We start from the raw sequence: 26,618 nt of genomic DNA on the forward strand, positions 1-26,618 counted from the left end.
CTTCATCTCGCAGTGTCCCCAACATAGAATAAAACGCAGTGCTGTGAAAAAGTATTTGCCCCCTTCTTGATATTTTTTTTGCAGATTTGTCAGACTTAAACAATTCAGATCCCCCCCTCCGGTGTCGCATTTGGCACCTTTCAGGGGGGAGGGGAGTGCAGATACCTGTCTAAGACCGGTATTTTCACCCACTCCTGGGAATACGTTACTGCGGCAGACACGCCTTTACCCGCAGCCCCCGCTGTCTTCTGGGAAACACACTGTTCCCAGGAGAGAGCGGGGACCAGTGACGGCGTGGCGAAATACTCGCGCATGAGCAGTAGGGAACCGGGCAGGGAACCAGCAACGCTTCACTTCCCGATTCCCTTACCGAGGATGGCGGCGGGTGCAGCCAAGGGACGAGTGATTGCTTGTCCTCAGCTGACGACATTGCGGGTGCGCTTGAGACAGTGCCGATCCTGACCTCCCTGGGGCCCTAAGCAAAATGACACATGTCGCATTAAAGTGGAGTTCCACCCATAAATATAACATTACATCAGTAGTTTTAAAAAAAATGTCATTAGTCCTTTAAGAAATTTTTTTTTTTTTTAGATGCCTTCAAAGTGTTGTTGCTAGGCAGAATAGTTAATCTTCCCTCTTCCTGCACCTAGGTGCTTAAGCTTCCTAATCTACACCGCACAGACTCCTGGGAATGAAGGAATGAAGTGGGTGTAACTTTCCAGGAGTCTGTGCAATCCCCAGTCTCGAAGAATCATGTGACTTGGACAGTACAGGTACTGAAACCTGATCTGACACTGCTTGTGCAGCACTGAGCATGTTCGAGATCTGCAAGGCTGAAATCCAGGAAGTCATACAGTCTGGCTTCATGATGCCCACACTTAAGATGGCCCCAGTCAATTTCTATTTTATAAAGTGTCTAAATGCTGTAACAACCTAACAAAACGGACCTTAGTTTACAGACTAACTTTACTAGAATACATTAAGCTTGTGTATTACAGGGGTTTTTATATTTAAAAAGTGAAATTGTGGCCGTAACTCCGCTTTAAAGTTGTGATGCGGGGGGAGGGGGTGTTCTGCTGTTGGAAATGACATGTTACATTAAAGTGAGAAGCTGGGGGGTGCTAACTTCTTACCTCTTCTCCCATGCAGCCAGTGAGTTGAAAAGTGGGGTGAGGGGCCAAAATGACTTCTCACCAGGCCTCTAGTAATTTCGGGGGCCCTCCGCAGCTTTGCAGGGCCCCAAGCGGCTTGCATAGTGAGCTTATAGGGCGGATCGGCCCTGGCTGGAGAGGTAAGTGTCCATTTATTAAAAGTCAGCAGCTGCAGTATTTGTAGCTGCTGGCTTTTAAAAAAAAAAATGATCCCCATGATTAAGCTCCAGGGAGGAGAAACACGTTGGGGGCGTGTCCTGGTTGGAGTAACCTTGTAAACACATTGAAATCATCACCTAAATAAAGCATGGCACGTTGGGTATCTATTTACTCGGCGCAACATCATCTTTTACATTCTAAAAAAAAAAATTGGGCTACCTTTTAGTTTTTTTTTTTAGTTTTTTTTTAATATGTATTTTTTTTATTGTGTTAAAAATATATATAGAAGTTTTATGGGTTCTGGTAAAAAATAATTTAATCTAAACTTGTAGACAAAAAGTTTCAAAAAAAGACCTGGTTGGCAAGTGGTATTCCTTTTTTTTTTTTTTTTTTTACATCTCAGCTTTATTGGCAGATAATGATTGAAGGCATTTGATTGAAGACGAACCATCTAATCTCATTCCATAGCATGTAATGGAATGGATCGGCGTGCACCCCCCCCCCCCCCCCCCCTCTCCCATGGTGGATCGGCATCCAGAGGAGTAATAAAGACTGCGGTGATGCCGCCTAGATAACCAATTTGGCTTTATTTGTATTCTCGTATGTTTTCTTCCATTTGGATGAGGAGGAATCCCGTTTTCGGAACGGATCTCCTGCATGTTAATAGAGGCCGCCTGTCCGCTGCATATAAAGGGTAATCAAGTAATTGAATCTTTTCCAGCATAGCCTCATAGCTGCCTCGTTTCACAGCCTTGTAATGGACAGTCTACCTTTTCGAAATGCGTGAAGATTTTCCTTTGCATTTCTTTTTTTCCAACATGTTTATCATAATCCCTCCTTGCCGATGGGTGCTGGCCCTTTAAGTAATCATTGCTAGTAGGGTTGTCCCGATACCGATACTAGTATCGGTATCGGGACTGATTACGAGTATTTGCGGGAGTACTCGTACTCCCGCAAATACCCCGATACCGAAATAGAATACTCCCCCCCCCCCCCCCCCCCCCCCCGCTGCCGCCGTTACGCCGCATCCCGCCGCCGTTACGGCGCATCCCCGCTGCCGCCGACTGCTTAATACGCGCGGGGAACATCACAGCTTTCATTTGAATAGCTGTAATGATTCGCGCCGCGCCGCGTATAGACACTCCTCCTTGCTCGGGTGAACTGACCAATCCCGAGCAAGGGGGAGTGTCTATATGCAGCGCGGCGCCTAAATCATTACAGCTATTCAAATGATAGCTGTAATGTTCCCCGTGCATATTAAGCAGTCAGCGGCAGCGGATGCAGGTAAGTAGGACATGGCTGGATATGGGGGGAGACATGGCTGGATATGGGGGGAGACATGGCTGGATATGGGGGGAGACATGGCTGCATATGGGGGACATGGCTGGATATGGGGGGGGACACGGCTGGATATGGGGGGGGACACGGCTGGATATGGGGGGAGACATGGCTGGATATGGGGGGAGACATGGCTGGATATGGGGGGAGACATGGCTGGATATGGGGGGGACATGGCTGGATATGGGGGGGACATGGTTGGATATGGGGGGAGACATGGCTGCATATGGGGGACATGGCTGGATATGGGGGGGGACACGGCTGGATATGGGGGGAGACATGGCTGGATATGGGGGGAGACATGGCTGCATATGGGGGGGGACATGGCTGGATATGGGGGGGACATAGCTGCATGGGGGGGGACATGGCTGGATATGGGGGGGACATGGTTGGATATGGGGGGAGACATGGCTGCATATGGGGGACATGGCTGGATATGGGGGGGACATGGTTGGATATGGGGGGAGACATGGCTGCATATGGGGGACATGGCTGGATATGGGGGGGACATGGTTGGATATGGGGGGAGACATGGCTGCATATATGGGGGACATGGCTGGATATGGGGGGGGACATGGCTGGATATGGGGGGGACATGGCTGGATATGGGGGGGGGACATGGCTGCATTTGGGGACACATTTTAAAAAAAGTATCGGTATTCGGTATCGGCGAGTACTTGAAAAAAAGTATCGGTACTTGTACTCAGTCCTAAAAAAGTGGTATCGGGACAACCCTAATTGCTAGGGTTGCCACCTTTTCTTCAGCTTAAACCTGAACACTATAGCAGCCTGGGATACCTTTGGGTGCCCCAAGGAGAGTAGCATTGTGGGGCGCATAGCGTGCAAAAAGTGTGACATCATCGCCCTGCCCCCCCCCCCCCCCCCCTAGTGATGCCGAACCTGCTCCCAGACAGCCCCCCCGCAGCTCCCAGATGGCAACAGATTTGTGTGTGACTATCTTGGTTACTTGGGGAGCCACAACCCGGTCTGAATAATGTGTCCGGGTTTCAGTCCGCCTGAAACCCGGACACATGATTCAAAACCCAAACTGTCCGGGAGAATCCTGGACATTGTGCAACCCTAGTCGTTGCATGGGCTTGCTGTTCATGGGATCATTTTGATAAGCTGTCACAGTGATGCCATGATCAGGAGACTGTCATAACAGGCCCGGGAGCTGTGGGTGACAGCGCGATCACAGTACTGGGGCACGCTCCCAGCGCAACACAAACACTGGCTAAACTCATATAGTGTATGTGGCAGCGTCCCCAAACTGTTCCCACAAAGTTGGAAGCAATAAATTGTCCAAAATGTCTTGGTATGCTGAGGCCTTAAAAGTTCCCTTCACTGGAACTAAGGGGCCAAACCCAACCCCTGAAAAACAACCCCCCACCATAATCCCCCCACCACCGAATGATTGGGACAATTGCCCTAATAATGTATGTCTGTGTATGTGTGTATATATATATAATATTTATATATCTACATATCTACGGTATATATAATCATATTGTAATTATTTATTTTATATCCAAATTATATATATATATATATATATATATATATATATATATATATATATATATATATGTATGTATACACAGTACAGACCAAAAGTTTGGACACACCTTCTCAATCAAAGAGCTTTCTTTATTTTCATGACTATGAAAATTGTAGATTCACACTGAAGGCATGAAAACTATGAAGTAACACATGTGGAATTATACATAACAAAAAAGTGTAAAACAACTGAAAATATATTTCATGGGCGTCCGCTCCATAGGGCAAGGGAGGGCGCTTGTCCCCCCCCCCTAGAAATCGGTGCCATGATCATCGAAAAACAGCGGGCAGGAAGCAAGGCGGCGGCACTGCAAATCCAATTAGAGCCGATCTCTCTCTCTTCTAGCTCCAGCTGACAGAGAGGGGGTTGTTAGTTCCTTGGGGGGGGGGGGGGGGGCTCCATTTTTTATGATATTGTTATTCAAAGTTGCTAGTTGCTTGATAGTTGCATCAGGTTTATCAAACCTTTGCATGCTTGCACTTTATGTGATAATGACTAAGCCCCTCCCCTTCATGACACTGTCAAAAAGGGACCGAGCATGGATGACCTTAAAATTATGCCCCCCCTGAAAAAAGTTCAGCGGACGCCCATGAATATGATATATATATATAATTATTTATTAATTTTTTAATCACAGCCTCTTTTCACATTCGAGTTTATAAATATTGTTAGTAGGATGGTTGTAGGGGATGTATTGGGGTTGATTTAATAAAGTCAAATAGACTGTGCACTTTGCAGCTGCACTTATTTTCCTTAACCACTTACCCCCCGGACCATATTGCTGCCCAAAGACCAGAGTACTTTTTGCGATTCGGCACTGCGTCGCTTTAACAGACAATTGCGCGGTCGTGCGACGTGGCTCCCAAACAAAATTGGCGTCCTTTTTTCCCCACAAATAGAGCTTTCTTTTGGTGGTATTTGATCACCTCTGCGGGTTTTATTGTTTGCGCTATAAACAAAAATAGAGAGACAATTTTGAAAAAAAAACTATATTTTTTACTTTTTGCTGTAATAAATATCCCCCAAAAATATATAAAAAAACTTTTTTTTTCCTCAGTTTAGGCCGATACGTATTCTTCTACCTATTTTTCGTAAAAAAAAATCGCAATAAGCGTTTATTGATTGGTTTGCGCAAAAGTTATAGCGTTTACAAAATAGGGGGTATTTTTATGTCATTTTTATTAATATATTTTTTTTACTAGTAATGGCGGCAATCAGCGATTTTTTTCGGTATTGCGACATTATGGCGGACACTTCGGACACTTTTGACACATTTTTGGGACCATTGGCATTTTTATAGCGATCAGTGCTATAAAAATGCATTGGATTACTATAAAAATGCCACTGACAGTGAAGGGGTTAACACTAGGGGGCGGGGAAGGGGTTAAGTATGCCTGGGTGTGTTCTAACTGTAGGGGGGTTGGCCTCACTAGGGGAAATGACTGATCCTCTGTTCATACATTGTATGAACAGAAGATCAGCGTTTCCCCCGCTGACAGGACCGGGAGCTGTGTGTTTACACACACAGCTCCCGGTCCCCGCTCTGTAACGAGCGATCGCGCCCGCCGGGCACATGCACGGGAGTCGGGGGCGAGCGGGGGGCGCGCACGCGCGCTCCTAGTGGCGGCTGAGAGAGAGGACGTTATACTACGTGCTCTCGCCCAGCAGAGCCAACTTGCCGACGTAGAACGGCGGTGCGCGGTCGGCAAGTGGTTAATATATGTAAATACGGTGAGGCTTCACTTAGTAGAGAATAGAATACCCAATCCGGTGCGAGGAAGAAATTGGGTGATAGAAATCAGCAGAGCTTTACAACATTTCCTAAGCTGTGAGGAAGATGAGTGTAACTACACATGTAAAGTGCACAGTCTGTTTGCCTTTAATAATTCCCCCCTCCCCCCCATACAATATGTCTTTATCTCTTTATTTCCATTACATAGGGAGCAGGGACATTGGTAGTTTACAGAAGATCTCTATAAAGGAAGATATTCCCCTGTGCAGCTCCCAGGAAATGAAAGGGTCATTGCATTTCTGGCAGGATCAGAAGGCACTTTCTGTACATGCTGAGAATGTTCTTATGCTGAAAAAGTGAAAACAAATGCAGCCACCACCTCTAAGGACTTGTAACCTGTAAAACATAATATTTTTGCTCCTTGGGTGTAGTTTATCCTTTAAATATGCGATCTCACCGCGATCATTATCCGCTGACGCTCGTCCTATACATCCATCTTTGTCTCCTCCGGTATTGACGGCTGTGCGGCGAGCCGTAGTCCATGTTTCCGATTCGCCACGCTCCACGCTTACCTCTATAGGTCCGGCGGTACCGTATGGCTGTTGCCATGGAGACGGTGTGTGTCTGACATGGCGGCGGCTCTCCGCCGTCTGTCTACCTGCTGGTAATGAGTGGATCTGACACTCCATGTATGTAGCTCCCAGCTGAACCCGCCGACAGCGCGGAGACCTTGATGAGACGTCTCGCGCTACGCCCCGGTCTTCCTGAGCCGAGAGCAGAGGCGGGCGGACGCGTCCTTAAAGAGAACCGGTCATCTGTGAGCGTTTCGATAAAACGCCATAATTCCGAATCCATATAAACGGAGATAATTCCTCGCTGCCCCCACCGTGTGGCACCACTAAGCCCGTCCCGTGTATAGGAAAGTCACCCGTGATGATCACTAATCTCCGCCTTTTATGAAAAGATATAAAAGAGACAAATCAATGCAATTTTTTATCCGATAATACATCATTAACCCTTTCGCTGCCAGAGCCAGTATTTATCCTGACAGGACGTCATATGACTTACAGCCGGATAAGCCGATCGGTAGTGCGGTGTGGCGCTCTGACACACAACGCATCTCTAATTCCGGTAAAGAGCCTATGATGTCGGTTCTTTACCACGTGATCAGCTGTGTCCAATCACCAGGAAATGCGGTTTATCGGCTTTTCCTCTTTTCGCACCGACAAGGCGCGAGTAGAGGAGAGCCAATCAGCACATTGATTATCAGTCCAGACCCATCAAGGATGCCCACTAGAGCCCACCAGGGAAGCCAGCCAGTGTCCTCCAGGATATTGGCACAAAGGTCTTGGAAATGCAATCAGTGCCCATTAGGGATGCTAATCAGTGCCCATCAGTATTGCCTGTCAGTGCCTCCTTATCAGTGCTGCCTATCAGTGCCATCTATCAGTGCAGCCCATCATTGCCCATCAAAACTGCCTACCAGTGCCCATCAAGGCCTCCTCATCAGTGCTGCCTATCAATGTCATCTTTCAGTGCTGCCCATCAGTGCCTACCATCAGTGCCCATCATTGCCCCCTATCCGTGCCCATCAGTTCTGCCCATCAGTGCCCATCAAAACCACCTACCAGTGCCCATCAGGGCCTCCTCATCAGTGTCATCTATCAGTGCTGCCCATCAGTGCCACCCATCTGTGCCCATCATTGCCACCTATCAGTGCCGCCCATCAGAGCCACCTATCAGTGCTAGAGTTGCCACCTCATCCCTTTTAAACCTGAACCCGTATGAATTACACAGGTTCTGAGGCTAATTTAATGCAGATGAGGATATATTTTCTAAAACCTGACACCCTAAAGAATAAAATAGTGGTTGTGTGCTCCTCAGAATCTGCTGGTGGGAGAGGAGGGAAGCTGGCAAAGTTGCAGGGGAGTGGCACACAGTAAGGCCTGGGCAGCAGGGGGGGGGCGGGGGATGCAGATACCAGTGCAGCGGGAGGAAAAAAAAAGTTGGAGACACCAGCAGAGCTGCAGGGGGAGCCACAAGAGTTGGCAATAAGGCAGTACTGCCATCACTCCTGCCCGGCATGTGCCCAGTCCCCCCCTTTTGAACTGATGGGGCCCGGTACAGGAGGGCTGGCTATACTGCCTTATCAGCAGCCCTGGTAATGGTGGAAAACAGTGTGCCTGTGTAACGGGGGGTGACAACGCAGGGCACAGTTGGAAGACCATGACAGAGCGTTGTCACCCTATAACAGGAAAGTGGCTGTAAAAGGACCTTCAGGATCTCCAGAGATCATGAAAGTTACAGATTTCAAATGATTGAGAGCAACTTTTTTTGTTTTTGATGACAAGTTTCTATGCGATTCTAATGTTTAGCGATGCAATAAAAAAAACAAACAATGGTAAGATTAGCGCGTTCGCACTGAGTGCAAATTACAGTTTCTCTTTGCCGCAGATTATTATTTTCTTTGTGATGCTCGAACGCTTGCGGTTATTTTTTTTTCTTACTGGCGGATTACAGTAACATAGCTCTCTAGACGCACGGAACACCTGTAGCAAACATAACCTCCCACTGAGTTTTTGATTGCAAATGTAATATCTTGTATTCAGCGACGGAGACCCGGAGCCGCCCGTAAATGTCAACGTCCAGATGTCACTCTCGTGTCTTAAAGTTAGGAAGAAAATCATTAAAATGCCCTTTAAAAAAAAAAAATGTAAAAAATAAAATAAAAAATGCAGACGACTCCTTCGGCACTGAAACCCAGCTGCGTGAGAAATCCGCTAAAATTGATTTCTCGCAAAGAAACCGCCCTTTTTTTCTAGATACCTGCCAGCAATTTATCGTTCCAATATAAACCGTGTTAGCCCCGCGTCGGCTTTGATTGGAAAGGTAAGAAAAAAAAAAAAAAAAAAACGCTTTTGAAAGGCAATAGTTTCTTCATTTTACTGGCAGTAATTGTTTCGCTCGCGCTGCCTTTGCGGGACTGTCAAAACGCGGGATTGATCTGTAAAAACAAGTCAATAGCAGATGCAGCACGAAATTTGATTGAAGCCCTTTTTCAGAGACATCAAAGGTACAAAAAATAAGGGAGACTGGAATGAGATGCAGGTAGGAGTCACGGGCGGCGGAATAAATTCTTATAAACGGAGCGGCGGCGTTGATGGTAGGTTGCTGCCGATTGAAAGACGCTTTGTTTTTTGATGGGCTTCTGTTGTTTTAGCAGCCGCGGGGCGGCGGACGGCGATATGGCTTCTTCACTTACGAGAGATAAAGCGTTGTCAAATGTAAGGTTCGTTGGCAGGAGTGATGAATGAATCGGTCGTTGGTTTGCAGGTTCGGTTATTACTGGCGACTTATATGTTGGCATACTATGGGGTAGATTCAGGTAGATTGGCTTATTGTTGTTGCGGGCGTAGCGTATCTCAGAGAAAAAGTGTGCCTGTGTAACGGGGTGACAACGCAGGGCACAGTTGGAAGACCATGACAGAGCGTTGTCACCCTATAACAGGAAGTGGCTGTAAAAGGACCTTCATGGCAGGATCTCTCAGATACGCTACGCCGCCGTAACTTAGTGAGGCAGGTTCTGTATTCACCAAGAACCTGCGCCCTAAGTTACGGCGGCGTAGCGTAAATATGCCGGCGTAAACCGCGCCTAATTCAAATTGTGAAGAGGTGGGCGTGTTTTATGCAAATAAAACATGACCCCGCGTAAATGACGTTTTTGACTAACGGTGCATGCGCCGTCCGTGAAAGTATCCCAGTGCGCATTGCTCCAAATTAACCCGCAAAAAGCCATCGCTTTCGACGTGAACGGAAATTACGCACAGCCCCATTCACGGACGACTTGCGCAAACGACGTAAAATTTTGCAAAATTCGACGCGGGAACGACGTCCATACTTAACATAGGATACGCCTCATATAGCAGGGGTAACTTTACGCCGGAAAAAGCCTAACGTAAACGAGGTAAAAAAAATGCGCCGGGCGGACGTACGTTTCTGAATCGGCGTATCTACCTAATTTACATATTCCTCTCGTTAATCGACGGAAGCGCCTCCTAGCGGCCAGCGTAAATATGCAGCTAAGATACGACGGCGTAAGAGACTTACGCTGGTCGTATCTTAGAGAAATTCTGGCGTATCTGCTTCTTTGAATCAGGCGCCAGGATATGACGCCTCACACTCAGAGATACGACGGCGTATCTGGAGATACGCCGTCGTATCTCCTACGTGAATCTGGCCCTATATATATATATATATATATATATATATACGTAAGCCCCGGATTCACAAAGCACTTGCGCTGACGTATCTCGAGATACGCCGCGTAAGTGCAAATATGCGCCGTCGTATCTATGCGCTGTGCCCACAATCTGAGATACGCCTAAAAATAGGCTTCATCCGACGCAACTTTCCTACGCCGACGTGGGAGCATATTTACGCTGGACGCATTTGCCGCTCCCATTGATTTCCTATTCAAATATGGAAATGAGGGAGATTACTTGCGTCCGGCGCATAATATACGCGGTTTGCGTAAGTTGTACGTCCGGCGAAAAGTTATTCCCCATATATGAGGCGCATCCCATGCAAAGGTATGGACCAGGGAACACAAGCCGTCGTATCTTTTGTCGTTTACGTTGTACGTGAATATGACTAGGCGTAGGTTACATTCACGTCGTAGGCAGTGATCCGGCGTATCTTTGGGAGTAGTTCCGACGTGATTCTAAGCATGCGCACTGGGATGCGTCCACGGGACGGCGCATGCGCCGTTCATTATTTGTATCTTTATGGCGCTCGGCCCTCATTTGCATGGGGTCACGCCTCATTTGCATGGCTCACGCCCACTTACGATGACTTACACCTAAGAAACCTAGCGCAGATTTGGTGGCAAGTGCTTTGTGAATTCGGTGCTTGCCTCTCTGCGCTGCGTCGACGTAGCGTAAAGAAAATACGCTACGGCGGCATAAATATGGGCCTATATTACCAAATATATTGGGACGCCTGATTTACACGCACATGAACTTTAACCGCTTGCTAACCGCCGCCTGTACTTGTACGTCGGCAGAATGGCACGTCTGCGCAAAGCAACGTACCTGTACGTTGATCTTTGAAATTGCCGCCGTGCTTGCCTGGAACAAAGGGGCCACGCCCGTCCTCTGAAAAACAGCCCCACACCATAACCACCTCCACCAAATGATTTGGACCAGTGCACAAAGCAAGGTCCATAAAGACATGGATGAGCGAGTTTGGGGTGGAGGAACTTGACTGCCCTGAACAGAGTCCTGACCTCAGCCCCATAGAACACCATTGGAATGGAGCAGAGACCGCAAACCAGGCCTTCTGGACCTGACCTCACAAATGCACCTCTGGAAGACTGGTCAAACATTCCCATAGACACACTCCTAAACCTTGTGGACAGCCTTCCCAGAAGAGTTGAAGCTGTTATAGCTGAAAATGGTGGGACAACTCAATATTGAACCCTACGGACTAAGACTGGGATGCCAATAAAGTTTTTATATGCATGGCAAAGCAGGCGTCCCAATACTTTTGACAATATAGACCCGAATTCAGGTAGATCGGCGCATCTTTGTGCCGGCGTAGCGCATCTCATATGTGCTACGCTGACATAACTCTGAGAGGCAAGAGCAGTATTCACAAAGCATTCGCTCCCTACGTTGCGCCAGCGTAACGTAAATTGGCCGGCGTAAGCCGCCCAATTCAAAGTAGGAAGGTAGTGGGCGTGATACATTTAAATTAACCGTGACCCCATGCAAATGAAGGGCCGAACGGCGCATGCGCGGTCCCGTGGACGCTTCCCAGTGCGCATGCTCAGAATCACGTCGGATCGAACGCCTAAGATACGTCGAATCACTGAACGTAACCTATGCCCAGCCCTATTCACGTAAACGGCGTAAAATCCAACGGCTGTTCCGTCGTCCATACCTTTGCATGGGATGCGCCTCCTTTAGGTGGAATAACTTTACGCCGGACGTATGCCTTACGTAAACGGTGTACAGTATACTACTACGACAGGCGCAAGTACGTTCGTGAATCAGCGTATCTCGGTCATTTGCATATTCTACGCGTAAATCAATGGAAGCACCCCTTGCAGCCAGCGTAAATATGCGCTCGGGCTCCGACGGCTTAGGAAACTTACGTCGGTCGGATGAAGCCAAAATTCAGGCGTATCTGACTTGCAGAATCAGGCGCATGGATACGACGGCACATCCGTGCACTTACGCGGCTTTAAGAATCCGGGCCTATGTGTATATGTGTGTATATATCTCTATATATAGATAGATATAGAGCTATCTATCTATATCTATCTATATCTATCTATATCTATCTATCTATATCTATCTATCTATCTATATCTATCTATCTATATATATATATATATATATATATATATATATATATATAATCACCCTAGGGGAATTTAGTTAGCTATATTGTAATCAGAGGAGCAGGGATTGATTAATTAGGGCTGCTCAGTGTCTCACAGGCTGTTGCTCTGTTACTTCCCCCTGTCTAGAATCATAGTGGGGGGAAGAGCAGGGCAGCCTTAATATTTAGGGCACTCCAGCCAATCACTGGGGACAAATTCCCTGTTGGTGGTGAGAGGGCCCATAAATAGTTTAAGGCCTGAGCAGCAGGGTGCCGAGTTCCTTGGTCCAGTCTTGCTGGAGGAGGAGGCCCCTGTGTAGGTAGGTTTCTACAAGAAGCCATTAGGAAGACACCAAGGTCCCAGTTATGCTTGGCTTGAAGGCTTATTTGCAAGCTTGAGTCCAGGGATCAAGTTAGGTTTCTCCGTCACTAGGAAAAGCCCGGTGGCCAATCAGCGTGATCAGGACACCACTTTCCAGCCAGACCCACTTGAAGGGGCTCCCAGGATGTGGCGGGAAGGGGTTAAGTCGACAGAACATGGGGAAATGTCCGTGTACTGTAGGGATGCACGGAATGTAACCGAATAGCGCCTGCATCTAATTGGATGCAGCCACTGGTTAGCCGAACATTTTCTGCCCGGCTCTTTCGATTTCCCCATTGAAAAATTAGGTGCCAACAAGGCCACCAGTGATAGGGGAACCATACCGACAAGTCACCGGCTCTTAAAAAACCTGCCATGAATCAAAGACTATTCAACACAAAGGGCACAGTACAGAGTGGGAGGCAGAAGGGCTTAGTACGGCGGGGTGAGGAGGACACTATACTGGGATCAGAACGGCACAGGACAGGTTCTGGGACGCTGCCTGGGACACGACCACCCCGGGACAGCTTAGTAAAAACCTTGACTCCGGGATAGTTGGCAAATTTGATGTAATGCAAGATTATCATTGGGCCCCTATGCACTCGGGGGCCCCTGGGCAGTGCCCAGGGGTGCCCATGCATTAAGATGGCCCTGTGACTGTTGATATCTCTCACAGAACCATCTTCAGCGTAAAACCAGCCGGGATCCCTCACTGCGGCGTCACACGCAACGATTAGCATTTTTCAGGCCGGAGAGCATCTGGCAATGATGGACTTGGCTTGCCGCGCACGTTACCGGGTAAATGGTCAGTGACAAAAGGAAAAAATGAACGGCTCCGTATGCGGCCAAGATGCGCATTTAGAGCGAAAATGAATTCCGCGGAGAGTAATCAGCCCTCTGTGGAATCATGAAGCCGTAATGGCCAATGCTTAATATCCAAACTGCTCAAAACCTTATCGTGTTGGCATACAAATCGACCTGCTTTCCAAGAGGCGGCGAATCTTCGTGTTTTATTAACGACGAGGCGCTCCGCGGGTCTGATTTTTTGTTCAGGTTTGCGAGGGAATCGTCCGTCTAACAAATATCTTCTTCATTAGGTTACACTCTTCACTTGCTGCTCCCCGGAGGTCTTAAAAAAAATGTACGCTACAACTCGACCGCAAGATCCAATCCTTCAACCATTGCAGTGCGCGTTCCGTGTTTTCGGTCTGAAATCTTGAGCTGACTGAATTTGAATCTCACCAGATCTATGTCTTCAACCATAGAATGTCTAAAAAAAATTGATGCGCAATTGTTTTTGACCTGTAGTTATGTTTTTTAAGACCCCTTTCGTACTGGGGCGGTTTGCGGGCGCTATTGCGCTAAAAATAGCGTCTGCAAACCGACCTGAAACAGCGGCTGCTGTTTCTCCAGTATGAGAGCCCCCCGAAGGCTTTCACGCTGGAGCGGTCCAACAGCAGGACTGTTCCAAAAGTCCTGCTAGCCGCGTCTTTGGAGCGGTGTGTTTACCGCTTCTCCACCACTCCTTCCCATTGCTTTCAATGGGAAACCGCGGCTATACCGCCGGCCAGGGCTCGACAAATCCCGGGCGCCAGGTTGCCATGGCGACTAGAAATGGTGTCCTGGCGACTTGGCTTGGAAGGTGAGCTGGCGCCATCTGGTGGTGAGCCGTTGGTATTACAAGTTATTACCACCAGATGTGTGAGCTGGCGCCATCTGGTGGTGGCCGTTGGTATTACAAGTTAAGCATTACAAGTTAAACAGCAATTCTAATGTAATTTTTCACTATTTTTCACTATTTTCACTGCCATCTTCTTCCCTCTAATTAAAAACCCCAAACATTATATATATTTTTTATCCTAACACCCTAGAGAATAAAATGGCGATTGTTGCAATACTTTCTGTCACGCCGTATTTGCACAGCGGTCTAGCAAGCGCACTTTTTTGGGGAAAAATTACACTTTTTTTAATTAAAAAATAAGACAACAGTAAAGTTATCCCCATTTTTTTTTTATATTATGAAAGATAATGTTACGCCGAGTAAATTCATACCCAACATGTCACGCTTCAAAATTGCGTCCGCTCGTGGAATGCCGACAAACATTTACCCTTTAAAATCTTCATAGGCAACGTTTAAGAAAAATTTACAGGTTGCATGTTTCGAGTTACAGAGGAGGTCTAGGGCTAGAATTATTGCTCTCACTCTACCAATCGTGGCGATACCTCACATGTGTGGTTTGAACACCGTTTACATATGCGCTTCTGCGCGCAAGCTCGTCGGGACGGGGTGCGTTTTCTGGCTCCTAACTTTTTTAGCTGGCTCCTAGATTCCAAGCAAATTTGTCAAACCCTGCTGCCGGCAATGCGCCTCTGCAGAGGTTTATTGCCGGCGGTATTAACCCTTTTTCGGCCGCTAGCGGGGGGGGGGGGTAAAACCGTACCACTAGCGGCCAAATACTTGCCGAAATTTTCGTGTGTGGGCTTCAGAGCATTTTTCAGGGTTCTAAAAAATGGGCAATTTTTTTTCGAACATGCTCTATTTTTTCACGACGTTTTTAACGTTGACGGTTTTAAGGCCGTAAAAAATGGTCGTGTGTGTGGGCTTTAACGACGTGAAAAAAAAACGCGCATTCTCAGAAGCAAGTTCATGCTCAGAAGCAAGTTATGAGACGGGAGCGCTCGTTCTGGTAAAACTAGCGTTCGTAATGGAGTAAGCACATTCATCACGCTGTAACAGACAGAAAAGCGCACATCGTCTTTTACTAACACGGAATCAGCTAAAGCAGCCCAAAGGGTGGCGCCATCCGCATGGAACTTCCCCTTTATAGTGCCGTCGTACGTCACCGTGCTTTGCTAGAGCATTTTTTTTTTCACAATCGTGTGTAGGCAAGGCCGTTTTAATGATCGGGTTGAAAAAAATGTTGTTTTTTCTAGACCCTTAAAAACATCATTTTTTAGAAACCCGAAAAACGGTCGTGTCATTACATATTTTTTTACAAAAACAAAAATACATTTTAGTTCTTGGTGTGACATTTTTATTGATGCTTTTGTTAGTATTTTTGTCTGTGGGCCCTGAAGCTCCCACCTTCATCGGACAACATTCAGGTCCCACCTACCTTAGCTGATGATGCAGTTGGATGGGAGGAAAGATGTCACGTAACATCCACCCCCTTCCCACAAGCAAAGCATTCAGGCCCCTATGGGATGGTTCTCCCAATGGGGTTTTTCTTTTTAGTAGCAGAGTTTAATAATTACCAAAAATTGTATAGGTTAAACGTATTGGCTTTATTAAATGTTGATGTATATTATGGTCATAACAGTTAAAATATGAGCTCTGGCAGAGAATTTTTTTAAATTGATACATGTACAGGAGCTGCGGGGGCTCAACGCGATTGGCACTGTGCTGACAAGCCATTCACCTCTGCAGCTAGGGGTTCGGATCCCGGTCTCGGCTACATGTGAATTGAGTTTGGTGGTCTCAGCCCAGCTCCCAGTGGGTGTGCTATGCGAGGTAAGCCTGCGCTTAGTACGCACACCCCCCTCCCACAAAAACCACCACACTTACACGCACTTGAAATTGGGTTATCATGCACACACTTTGACCACGCGGTCTCTAAAAAAAAAAGAGAGGCGAAGGACTAACGGGGCTGGTTGAGCGGGCTAGATCCTCTCACTCCCTTATAGGGAGTTCCTCTGCCCTGTTGGGCTTCAAAGCGGAGCAGGCCGGGCTGTGTGGGAGGACCCCCTCACACACCCACCATTGCCACCCGGGGCATGGAGAAAGATGGCAGATTGCCTCTGGGGGAGGCCTGCCTACTCCCAACTCCTGCAGTCCGGCTCATCTCTCGAGTACACGCACAAAATACACTTTAAAAAAAGAAAAAAAAGAAAGAAAAAAAATTGATACATGTATAAAAAAAAGCAAACACAAAATTGTTACACAGCTTTACATCTCAAAATGCATATGTATGTATACAATATTGACGCGTGTTTCGACCCATATAAGCAGCGTCTTCTTCAGAGGATTGGTTTGCTGTAAAAAAAAGTTATATAATCAATTCAAATTCTTTACCAAAATTGGATATTAATGGAAAAAAATACATAGTATGTAGTTACCAGAGATGGGGAATTTTAAAGAAAAAATCTCTTTTAGCCAGCGTTCTTCCAAAAGCCTCCAAGAGGTCCGAGAGGCTCTCCGAACATTCGGCACCCCGAATGACAACTTTGCAGAGCTATGTGCGGCTTGCAAGGAGTCACGCTATAGGAAAGACCCCCCTAGGGCATGCACAGATGGATTCACTCTAGGCCCAGCTAATGAAGCTTAGATCGAGGGGATGATGTCACATTCATCCCCACCCCCAAGGGACACAATTCAGGCACCACCTATCTTTGTTCAAGATTCAGCTGATGTTGGAGCTTAAACAGAGGAGATGATGTCACTCCCACCCCTACCCTCATAGGATAGGTCAGTGTTCAGGTCCCCACATTCTTCCATCCAGTGTCAGCTGATGTTGGAGCTTTGACAGAGGGGATGATGTTGAAATAAATCCCCACCCCCAAGGTACATCATTCAGACCCTACCTATCTTTGCTTCAGGGTCAGCTGATGTTGAGAGTGTAGACAGAGGAGATGAATCAGTGTCGTCGCTAGGTGGTGGCTTTTGGGGTTATAGCCCCCAATCTGGGGCCCATAGCCCCAAGTCTCTGCAGGGGTCCCCAACCACAGGGCCACAAGTGCAGTATTTCATCTCTCACTGCCTGCCCCCTCTCTCTGGGTACCCTGATGTAAGTGGGGGGCTCTCTGGGGACCCTGATGCAAGGGGGAGTCTCTGGGGACCCTGATGCAAAGAGGGGGGCTCTCTGGGGACCCTGATGCAAAGAGGGGGGCTCTCTGGGGGCCCTGATGCAAGGGTGGGGCTCTCTGGGGACCCTAATATAGTGATATAGATAGACACACACAATATACATGTGTATGCCCACCCAAGAGTATGACTTTTTTTACTTTGCTGCTATGGGCTTCGCAACGCCCCTGCCTGAAATTATTAGAGGAAGGAAAAGTCCATTAGCCGTGTGTCAATAGTGGGCGCAGGAGTGCCGCCCCTTTCTCTCCTGCACCGCCACTGGTCAAAGAATGCATAGATTCATGCATTGCATGAATCTATGTATTGTCGCCGCTGCCCACTATTCAGATGGCCGGCCCCCTGGTGAGCGCAGGTCATCTGAATAATGGTAGTTGGTTTGTTTTTGGAAGTGTCTATCAGAGCCAGCGGTTCTGATAGGCTTCCCGATTATAGCCTGTGGGCTCTAATCGGCTTCCAAATAGTTAACCAGGGGACACAGGTGGTGTTTGTTCCCTGGTTAACACTGACATGCATCTCAGCCAATCAGGTTCACTGGATCTGGTTACCGGTAACCTGATTGGCTGAAGTGACATTGAGGATGGGAGAAGACATTGAGGGATCGTGGAGGAGGGTGGCTGACCGAGAAAGGTAAGTGCCGGGCGGGGGGGGGTGGCAATCTGGCGGTATTTTGAGGTAATCTGGCGGCATTTTATGGGGGCAATCTGGCGGCATTTAAGGGGCAAACTGGCGGCAATTGATGGGCACAGTGGCGACAATGGCATGGCACAGTGGTTGCGTTTGGCATAGCACAGTGGCGACAATTTTATGGCACCGTGGCTGTGTTTGATAGGGGACGTGGCTGTGTTTGATGGGCAACGTGGCTGCGTTTGATGGGCACATTGGCTGCGTTTTATGGGCACAGTGGCGGCAATTGATGGACACAGTGAGGCTGCAATTGATGTTGTTTTTTTTTTTTCATTTGTTTGCGCCCCCCCAAAAATTTTGAGCACCAGCTGCCACTGCCTAGCAACGACCCTGCCTGAAATTATTAGCGGAAGGAAAAGTCTCATACTGGATTACTGCAAAGATGTGGAAGAAATACACAAAGCTCACCAAGACTGGAGAAACAAGTATTCTAGAGTTCAGCTTTAATGCGTCTGTTGCACTTCAAGGTATTTGGAGACATTAACGCCTTTCAGCTCTTCCAGGCCATCAATAAATTGAGTAGGGAAAGGGTCAGAAAGCTGACTGCCTAGCACAATCCAGAGAAAGAAGGTCAATTAGAGGAATTTAACATGGATACAGGGAGCTCTGGATCCCCAAGGCTTTCGAGACATCCATCACCTTACAAAATGGATAGGCAGTAGCGGCTATCGATTACATTACACAGAGATTTTGGAGAGGAAATGATGTTCTTGTCTGCCAGTGTGAGTGCAGTTTAAAGAACTTAAAGGAGGAATCTTCACCGGGGAACCAGCCATTAAATGTTAAAGGTGATGATTTTGTTAAGGGATAACTGTACTTTTAAAGGCATTAGTTCCTTAAATATATGTGGGTACCCTAAGCCAGCCTTTCTCAACCAGTCAGAGGTTCTGAGGTGTGCCGCGGAATCGGGGGAGAGAAGGGCTGTAAGATGAGCCTGATCTCCAGATCCCCTGCACAACTGTACATCGGCACTGTGAGAAGCTCCGTCATCCTCAAAAGTGAAAGTGTAGGGGAGTGTGCTGTTCTCTCTGCTTCCCCCTACAGTGCAGTACCTGGCTATATGAACTCAAAAGGTACACGTGTTCCGCGACACACGGTAACGTGAACCAAGCCTTGGACTGGGGTGCCTCAAGACTGATAAAACTTTTTTAACGGCCCCCCTGTAATAGCGGTATTCTGGCCCAATTCCAGAGAATAACCCCATGTCTGCCGGTTGACCCAAATCAATATGGCGAAATGTGCAGACAAAAAATCTACATCTCTCTCGCCTTTTTCAGCGTCTCAGCCAGCACAGAGACCCCAGCTAGGCCTGCACAGCTCTTTTATTTCCAAATGACATCACAAAACATATGCATTCAATTGGTTAGCTTATACATCTGAACCCCTTATTACTCGCCCTCTGTGACGTCGGTTCTTGGCATGAAGCCCTCATAGGTCAGTTCATATAAGGATGGTTTCTTCTTACAAGTCCATATAAGGGTCTTCCTGTGGGTTTATTCTTGGCATGCTGCACACGTTTCACAGCACATGTTTCAAAGTCTTTTGGGGGCCATCTTCTTCTCTCAATGGTGGGCGCTATGGGAGGAGCTGTTTTGGAGGGCTTTAGGAGTGCAGTAGAAGAGAGGATTTGGAGAATCAGGAGTGAGTGGGGGGACAGGGCTAGAATGGGACAAAAATTTGGCCCTGGACTTTATCCAGACTGGCCCATTTTGACAGGTCTCTCCCATGGCGGCCGGACAACTCCCGCACCCCCCCCCCCCCCCATAGCCACCCAAGCCCCCTCTCCCCCTTCACTAGCCATTCTACTTTATTAGAGTAGAACGGCTGGTACTGGTACTCGTATAGCCAGTACCAGTGGGGAAGCTAGACATTATTTCACACGGGGGAAAGAATCAGTTCGGTGCCCCACCTTATGGGACAAGATTAGGCAGAAGTGAGAAACTCCCAGGCCATAGCTGTTGAGTCAGCTGTCTGTCCCCTCCCCCATGCTCTTCTGTTGTCCCCCCTGCTCCTCCCCCTGCTTCTCTGCTCCCCCCAGTTGAGCGCTGCGGGAATGGAGAGACAAAGGAGCGGAGGGGGGCTGCGGTCTGCTGTCACTGAAGCCGGCCCACTGAGCCATCGGCCCACCGGGAAACTCCCTGTAGTCCCAATGGCCAGTCCATCCCTGTGGGGGGATGACACATTTGCTTTCTCTTAATCACATCCTGAAGGGTTGGTTAACTCTATAATGTCTCTTAAGGAAAATATTTTTCTAATACACTCACATACATATGTATTATACCTTATATCGATCAAGAAATAAAGGAATATAAAAACAATATATAAGAATATAAAAAAAGCAACATTTGGCAACATTTAAGTGATTTTAACACTAAGTGACATAGAATAAAATATTCATTTTATTTTTACTTCCACCACACCCCGACTGGAAAAAGGTTGAGAAACACAGCCCTAAGCAACCTTGCGGAGACAGATTACCATTTTGTCTTTTCGATGTGCTTGTTGAGCTGTTGGCATTCAGCAGAGAACAAGAAAGACATCGGCTTCATATTCCTAAAGCCACTGAGTTCTAGGTTGTACCTCTTGCGCTGTGTTGCAAACTTGCGACCAACATAACTGGAGGCGCTATTAGTGACCCAAGTGGATGGCGCCATGCAAACCACAGCAGAAAGAATCAAGAATTAACAGTACTCCATTAACCACTTGAGCCTTGGACCATTTGGCTGTCAAATGACCGGGCCACTTTTTGCGATTCGGCACTGCGGCGCTTTAACTGACAATTGCGCAGTCATGCAACGTGGCTCCCAAACAAAATTGACGTCCTTTTTTTCCCCACAAATAGAACTTTCTTTTGGTGGTATTTGATCACCTCTGCGGTCTTTATATTTTGCGCTATAAACAAAAATAGAGCGACAATTTTGAAAACAAAACAATATTTTCTCTTATGTCCATGGACGGATACACTCTTGACTGTAGGGTTATGTTCCATCTATTAGGAGGGGACTAGGCAGACATGTTAATGGTTAAAACTTGTAAACTTTAGCAAAGCTGAAGCAGCCCCGCCCAGGGGGCGGTCCCTCTGGTCATAACCTCCCACACTGCTCTGAGCAGCTCAGTTTTTTTCTGCCTAGTAGGGGAGAAGGATCTGTCTCCCTTGTGGGCCCATGGTCCTGGGGAGATTTCAATTTGTTTTATTTTTTTGATCCTGAGATCAACTGCCGGCTGGGTGACAGGCTGGATAATATAAATCCTTGTAGTCTCCCCAGTCCGGCCATCGAGCGTGAGCAGGCCTTAGCTACACGCAGGGTTGGCCAAGACTTACCCCATTGCTCCAGGGGGGTGGCTGGTGAGCTTTTTGCTCTGGGGCTTACATATGACCAGGCTGCTTGCTGTCTGTGTCACAGTGGGCCGTGGCTAAGGTGACCACATTTTCAAACTGCCATTCAGGGACACCGCCCTCCTTCACAAAAATGTGCCAATTTTAAAGGCTTATATGCAAGTAATTGGCCATAATAGGGGTATGGGGGGTCTGGGTACTGCCTTGGGGGCATGTAACCATGCAAAACATGTTTTTAAACATTTTCAGGAGCAGTGATTCTAATTATGCTTAAGGTACAACAATAACAATGAACAATTTCTCTAAATATAGTGCCTGGGGGGTCCCCTTAGTCTGCCTGTAAAGTGGCGCATGTGTACCATGTATGGAACATGCTGCAGCAAAAATTAAATTTCTAAAACCACAAGTCAAATCACATTTAAATTGACTCACGGTTGCAATTGCATGCATCCGGCTATTGAAAAAATTAAAAAAACAATAAACATAGTGCCCCCTCCCCCTAGTCCATACCAGACCCCTCGGACTCTGCCCCCCCACACCCCAAAGCACCTTGTTCCCATCCACGAGCGGGCACAATTTTTGAAGCGTGACATGTCGGGTATCAATTTACTCGGCGTAACATTATCTTTCGCAATATATAAAAAAAAAATTGGGATAACTTTACTGTTCAAAAAAGATTATTTTTTTTTCAAAAAAAGTGCCCTTGTAAGACCGCTGCGCAAATACGGTGTGACGTAAAGTATTGCAACGCCCGCCATTTTATTCTCTAAGGTGTTTGATTTTTTTTTATAATGTTTGGGGGTTCTAAGTCATTTTCTAGCAACATAAAAATATTTTTTAACAACAAATCTCAGAAAGAGGCTTGGTCTTTAAGTGGTTAACAAAAAAACAAGTTGATGTTTTGCCAAAGAGTTTCCGTCTCCTGCAGTCCTCCTGTCTGCTGTCAGAGCGTCTCCTTGTTGCATCATTCAATTGACAGGAACAGAACTGCACCTGAGACGATCAGACGCTGAGCAGGTGTTATGGAGACCTACTGAGGAAAATCTGCTTCCAAGTCACCTTTCCCTGCTCGGAAGGGTCAGCTTTGTCTTCCGGAGAAATGGGGGAGGGGGGATTTCTTTTTTTTTTTGTCTGCTTGGTTGTCAGATGTCAAAAACGTTTGTGAATGTTTTAGAGCATTCGTCACCGCGTCCTCAACTTTTCACCTTCTCTTCCCCCCCAAGACAATTGTCCCTTTAAGACATTCTCTCTCTTCAAGCCCGTTAACACCTACGCTACATCACACGTGTCAAGGCATGTAGACGGGTCATTTGTTGTGTCAAATAGACAGAACAGGTTGGATGGGACTATAACGGTGCAATAGAAGCCAAAGAAATAATATAAAGTCTATGGTTTGTGAACGGTTTACAGCAGTGTAGACGTGGATCTTGACATGTTTCACCCTAATAATTGGGCTTCCTCAGGGGGATAATACAGGGGTGACCCCAAGCGGATATTATCCCCTGAGGAAGGGGGTACAGTGGTATAGACGTGGATCTTGACATGTTTTGTCCTAATATTGGGCTTCCTCATGGGGATAATACAGGGGTGACCCCAAGTGCATAGTTTCCCTGAGGAAGGGGATACACTGGTAGACGTAGATCCCAACATGTTTTGCCCTAATATTTGGCTTCCTCTGGGGATACTACAGGGGAGAAGGAAGGGGATACAGTGGTATAGACGTGGATCCTGACATGTTTCCTATTAGGCATCCTCAGGGGGATACTACAGCGGAGACCCCAAGCTGATGGTATCCCTTGAGGAAGGGGATAAAGTAGTATAGAAGTGGATGCCGACATGTTTCATCCTAATATTGGGCTTCTTCATGGGATAATACAAGGGTGACCCCAAGCGGATAGTAACCCTGAGGAAGGCCAATATTAGGACATAGGCTTCTAACCCATAAATATGGTCCGTGAACTGTTTATAGTGAATCCTGACATGTTTTGCCCTTATATTGGGATTCCTCAGGGGATAATACAGGGGAGGCCCAAAGCGGATAGTCTCCCCTGAGGAAGCCCAATATTAGGGCGGTATAGACTTTGATCCTGACTTGTTTCGCCCCTAATATTGGGCTTTCTCAGGGAATACTACAGGGGAGACCCCAAGAGGATCATAAACTCTCGGCATCTGAAATCTCTTGGGCCCGGAGGCGCTGGTGCAAATGGGCTATCTAATGGGCTGTTTATTGTTATCTTTTTTTTTGGGCTGGAGTTCTGCCTCCATTGTGTCATTCTTACATCTCATCAAAGCTGCGATTGGTTGCCAATATGCTCATTACACTCCGCAGATCTGAGTATCGTTTGTGAACATTACGGCATAAGACATAGTCTTGCTGAATTGGCGCTTCGATCACGCGCTTAGAATTTTATTTTTATTTTTGCAATTCTTATTTCTGCCACTAGATGTCCTCCGTTTGATGGCCAGCATCAATTAAGCCACTTCCTCTGAGTCCAGTTTTTTTTTTCAGTCAAATGTGTTTATATTCCCTCATCAGGGAATCCGGTGTACTTCGGCCCCTTAAAGGCATTTTAGGAAGATAGAATTATACTGAACATATCTTTAATACTTGCCCAAAGTAGAACCCAAGTCTGCAGAAAACAACAACAAGAAGCCCCCAGTGTGCAATTCCTCTTACGTCTCATTAAAGCTGCATGTACTTTAGTTCAGAACATTCTCATTACAATCCAGAGATCTGAGTATCGTCTGTGAACATCACGGCGTAAGACAAATCTTGCTGAATCGGCGCTTTGGTCGCACTCTTAGAGTTTTCTTTTCCCGTGCCGCAAAGAATAATTAAAAGAAGCGCTCTGCAATTATTTGTCAGAACAGATTGCTGCGTGACCCGGCACAGCTACCGAGGCGGAACAGAGGGAACCCCCTCTCATTATTATTATTATCATTATTATTTTTTTATAATAACCTTTTTTATAATAACTTTTTATTATACATTGTTTTTATAATAACTTTTTTATATATATAATAACCTATTTTTTTATAATATTTTTTTTTTAGATATATAGAAAACCTCTTTTTTTATAATATCCTTTTTTTATAATAACTTTTTTATATTAACCTTTTTTCTATAATACCTTTTTTTATTAATAATAACCATTTTTGTATAATCTTTTTTTATAATAACTGTTTATTTTAACGTTTTTTTAATAATATCTTTTATAATTTTATATATATATATATATATATATATATATATATATATATATATATATATATATATATATATATATATATATATATATATATATATATATATATATATAAATAATAAACTCTTTTTTTATTATAACTTTTTTATATAATATCCTTTTTTTATAATAACTTTTTTCAAATTTTTTGTTTTCTTTAATAACTTTTTTTTATAATAACTTTTTTTATATTAACTTTTTTTTAATAAAACCATTTTTGTATAACAACCTTTGTTTATAATAACAATTTTTTTTATAATATCTTTTTTATATATATAATTTCCTTTTTTATAATAACTTTTTTATTTATATAATAACCTCTTTTTTATAATATCCTTTTTTTATAATAACCTTTTTTATAATAACTTTTATTTATATATATATATATATATATATATATATATATATATATATATATATATATATATATAACCTCTTTTTTTTTATAATATCCTTTTTTTATAATAACTTTTTTCAAATGTTTTGTTTTCTTTAATAACTTTTTTATATTATCCTTTTTTTTATAATACCTTTTTTTTTATAATAACCATTTTTGTATATTAAACTTTTTTATAATAACTGTTTCTATTATAACTTTTTTTTAATAATATCTATCTATTAACTTCTTTTTTTATAATAACCTTTTTTATAATAACTTTTTTAGGATAACCCTTTTTTATATAAGATTTTTATTCATAACAACCTTTTTTTCATAATAACTTTTTATAATACCTATATATATATATATATATATATATATATATATATATATATATATATATATATATATATATATATATATATAATATATAGAAGTATTTTTTTTATAATAACCTTTTTATAACTTTTTTTATAATAAAACAAATTCTAAAAACCTTTTTTAATAATTATATATATATATATATTATCCTTTTTTCATAATAACTTTTTTATGATAACCCTTTTTTATATAATAACTTTTTTTTATAACAACCTTTTTCTCATAATAACTTTTTCAGAATACCATTTTTAAAATGACCTTCTAAATATATATAAAGGTAATTTTTTATACAAACCTTTTTTATAACTTTTTCTAATAAAAAAATTGTAATAACCTTTTTTAATAACTTTATATATATATATATATATATATATATATATATATATATATATATATATATATATATATATATATTAACCTCTTTTTTTTTTATTATAATAACCTCTTTTCCATAATAACTTTTTTTATGCTAACCTCTTTTTTTTATATATAATAACCTCTTTTTTTTTTATACTAACCTTTTTTTTTATATTAACTTCTTTTATAATAATATATTTTTTTTATAATAATTTTTTCTTAATCACCTTTTCTTTATAATATCTTTTGTTTTACAATAACCTCTTTTTTTTTTTTTTTTTTTTTAATAACTCTGATCTCATATCATGTGAGTGGGCCAACAACCTGCGCATTTTTTTGCTCAGCGCTGTGCAGCCTTTGAGCGCCTCGCCCATCTTTTAACGTAATAACAGCCGGCAATAAAGTTTTCATTTTCAGGACCACCGAAGAAAAAAAAAACTGAAATCCAATTGCATCTAAATTGAGCCTAATTTTGATTATTTTTTTTTCTTTTTCGCGCGGCGCGCGTTTTTCTAATAAAAACCTGTTCCTCAAACACAGCTTCAAATGAACTTTTAACAATCTCGTGTCAGCATAATCCCTCAAGTGAATTAATCTGTTAGTTATTTTTTTTAGCATTCTTTATGTAAATAGCAAGCTGTTCCGTTTTGCTGAGTGACGGGACGCATTATGCGCAGGTATGGTGCGGAAT

The 26,618-nt window shown here is 44.6% G+C and overlaps 1 protein-coding gene across 3 annotated transcripts in view; it reads left to right on the plus strand.

Moving 5' to 3' along the window:
* DIAPH2 (diaphanous related formin 2) overlaps positions 1-26,618 on the plus strand; it is a 1,333,979-nt gene that overhangs the window by 589,317 nt on the left and 718,044 nt on the right. The window lies entirely within an intron of this gene.

Source organism: Rana temporaria, chromosome 9 (genome assembly GCF_905171775.1).
Source record: "Rana temporaria chromosome 9, aRanTem1.1, whole genome shotgun sequence".
NCBI classification, from domain to species: domain Eukaryota; kingdom Metazoa; phylum Chordata; class Amphibia; order Anura; family Ranidae; genus Rana; species Rana temporaria.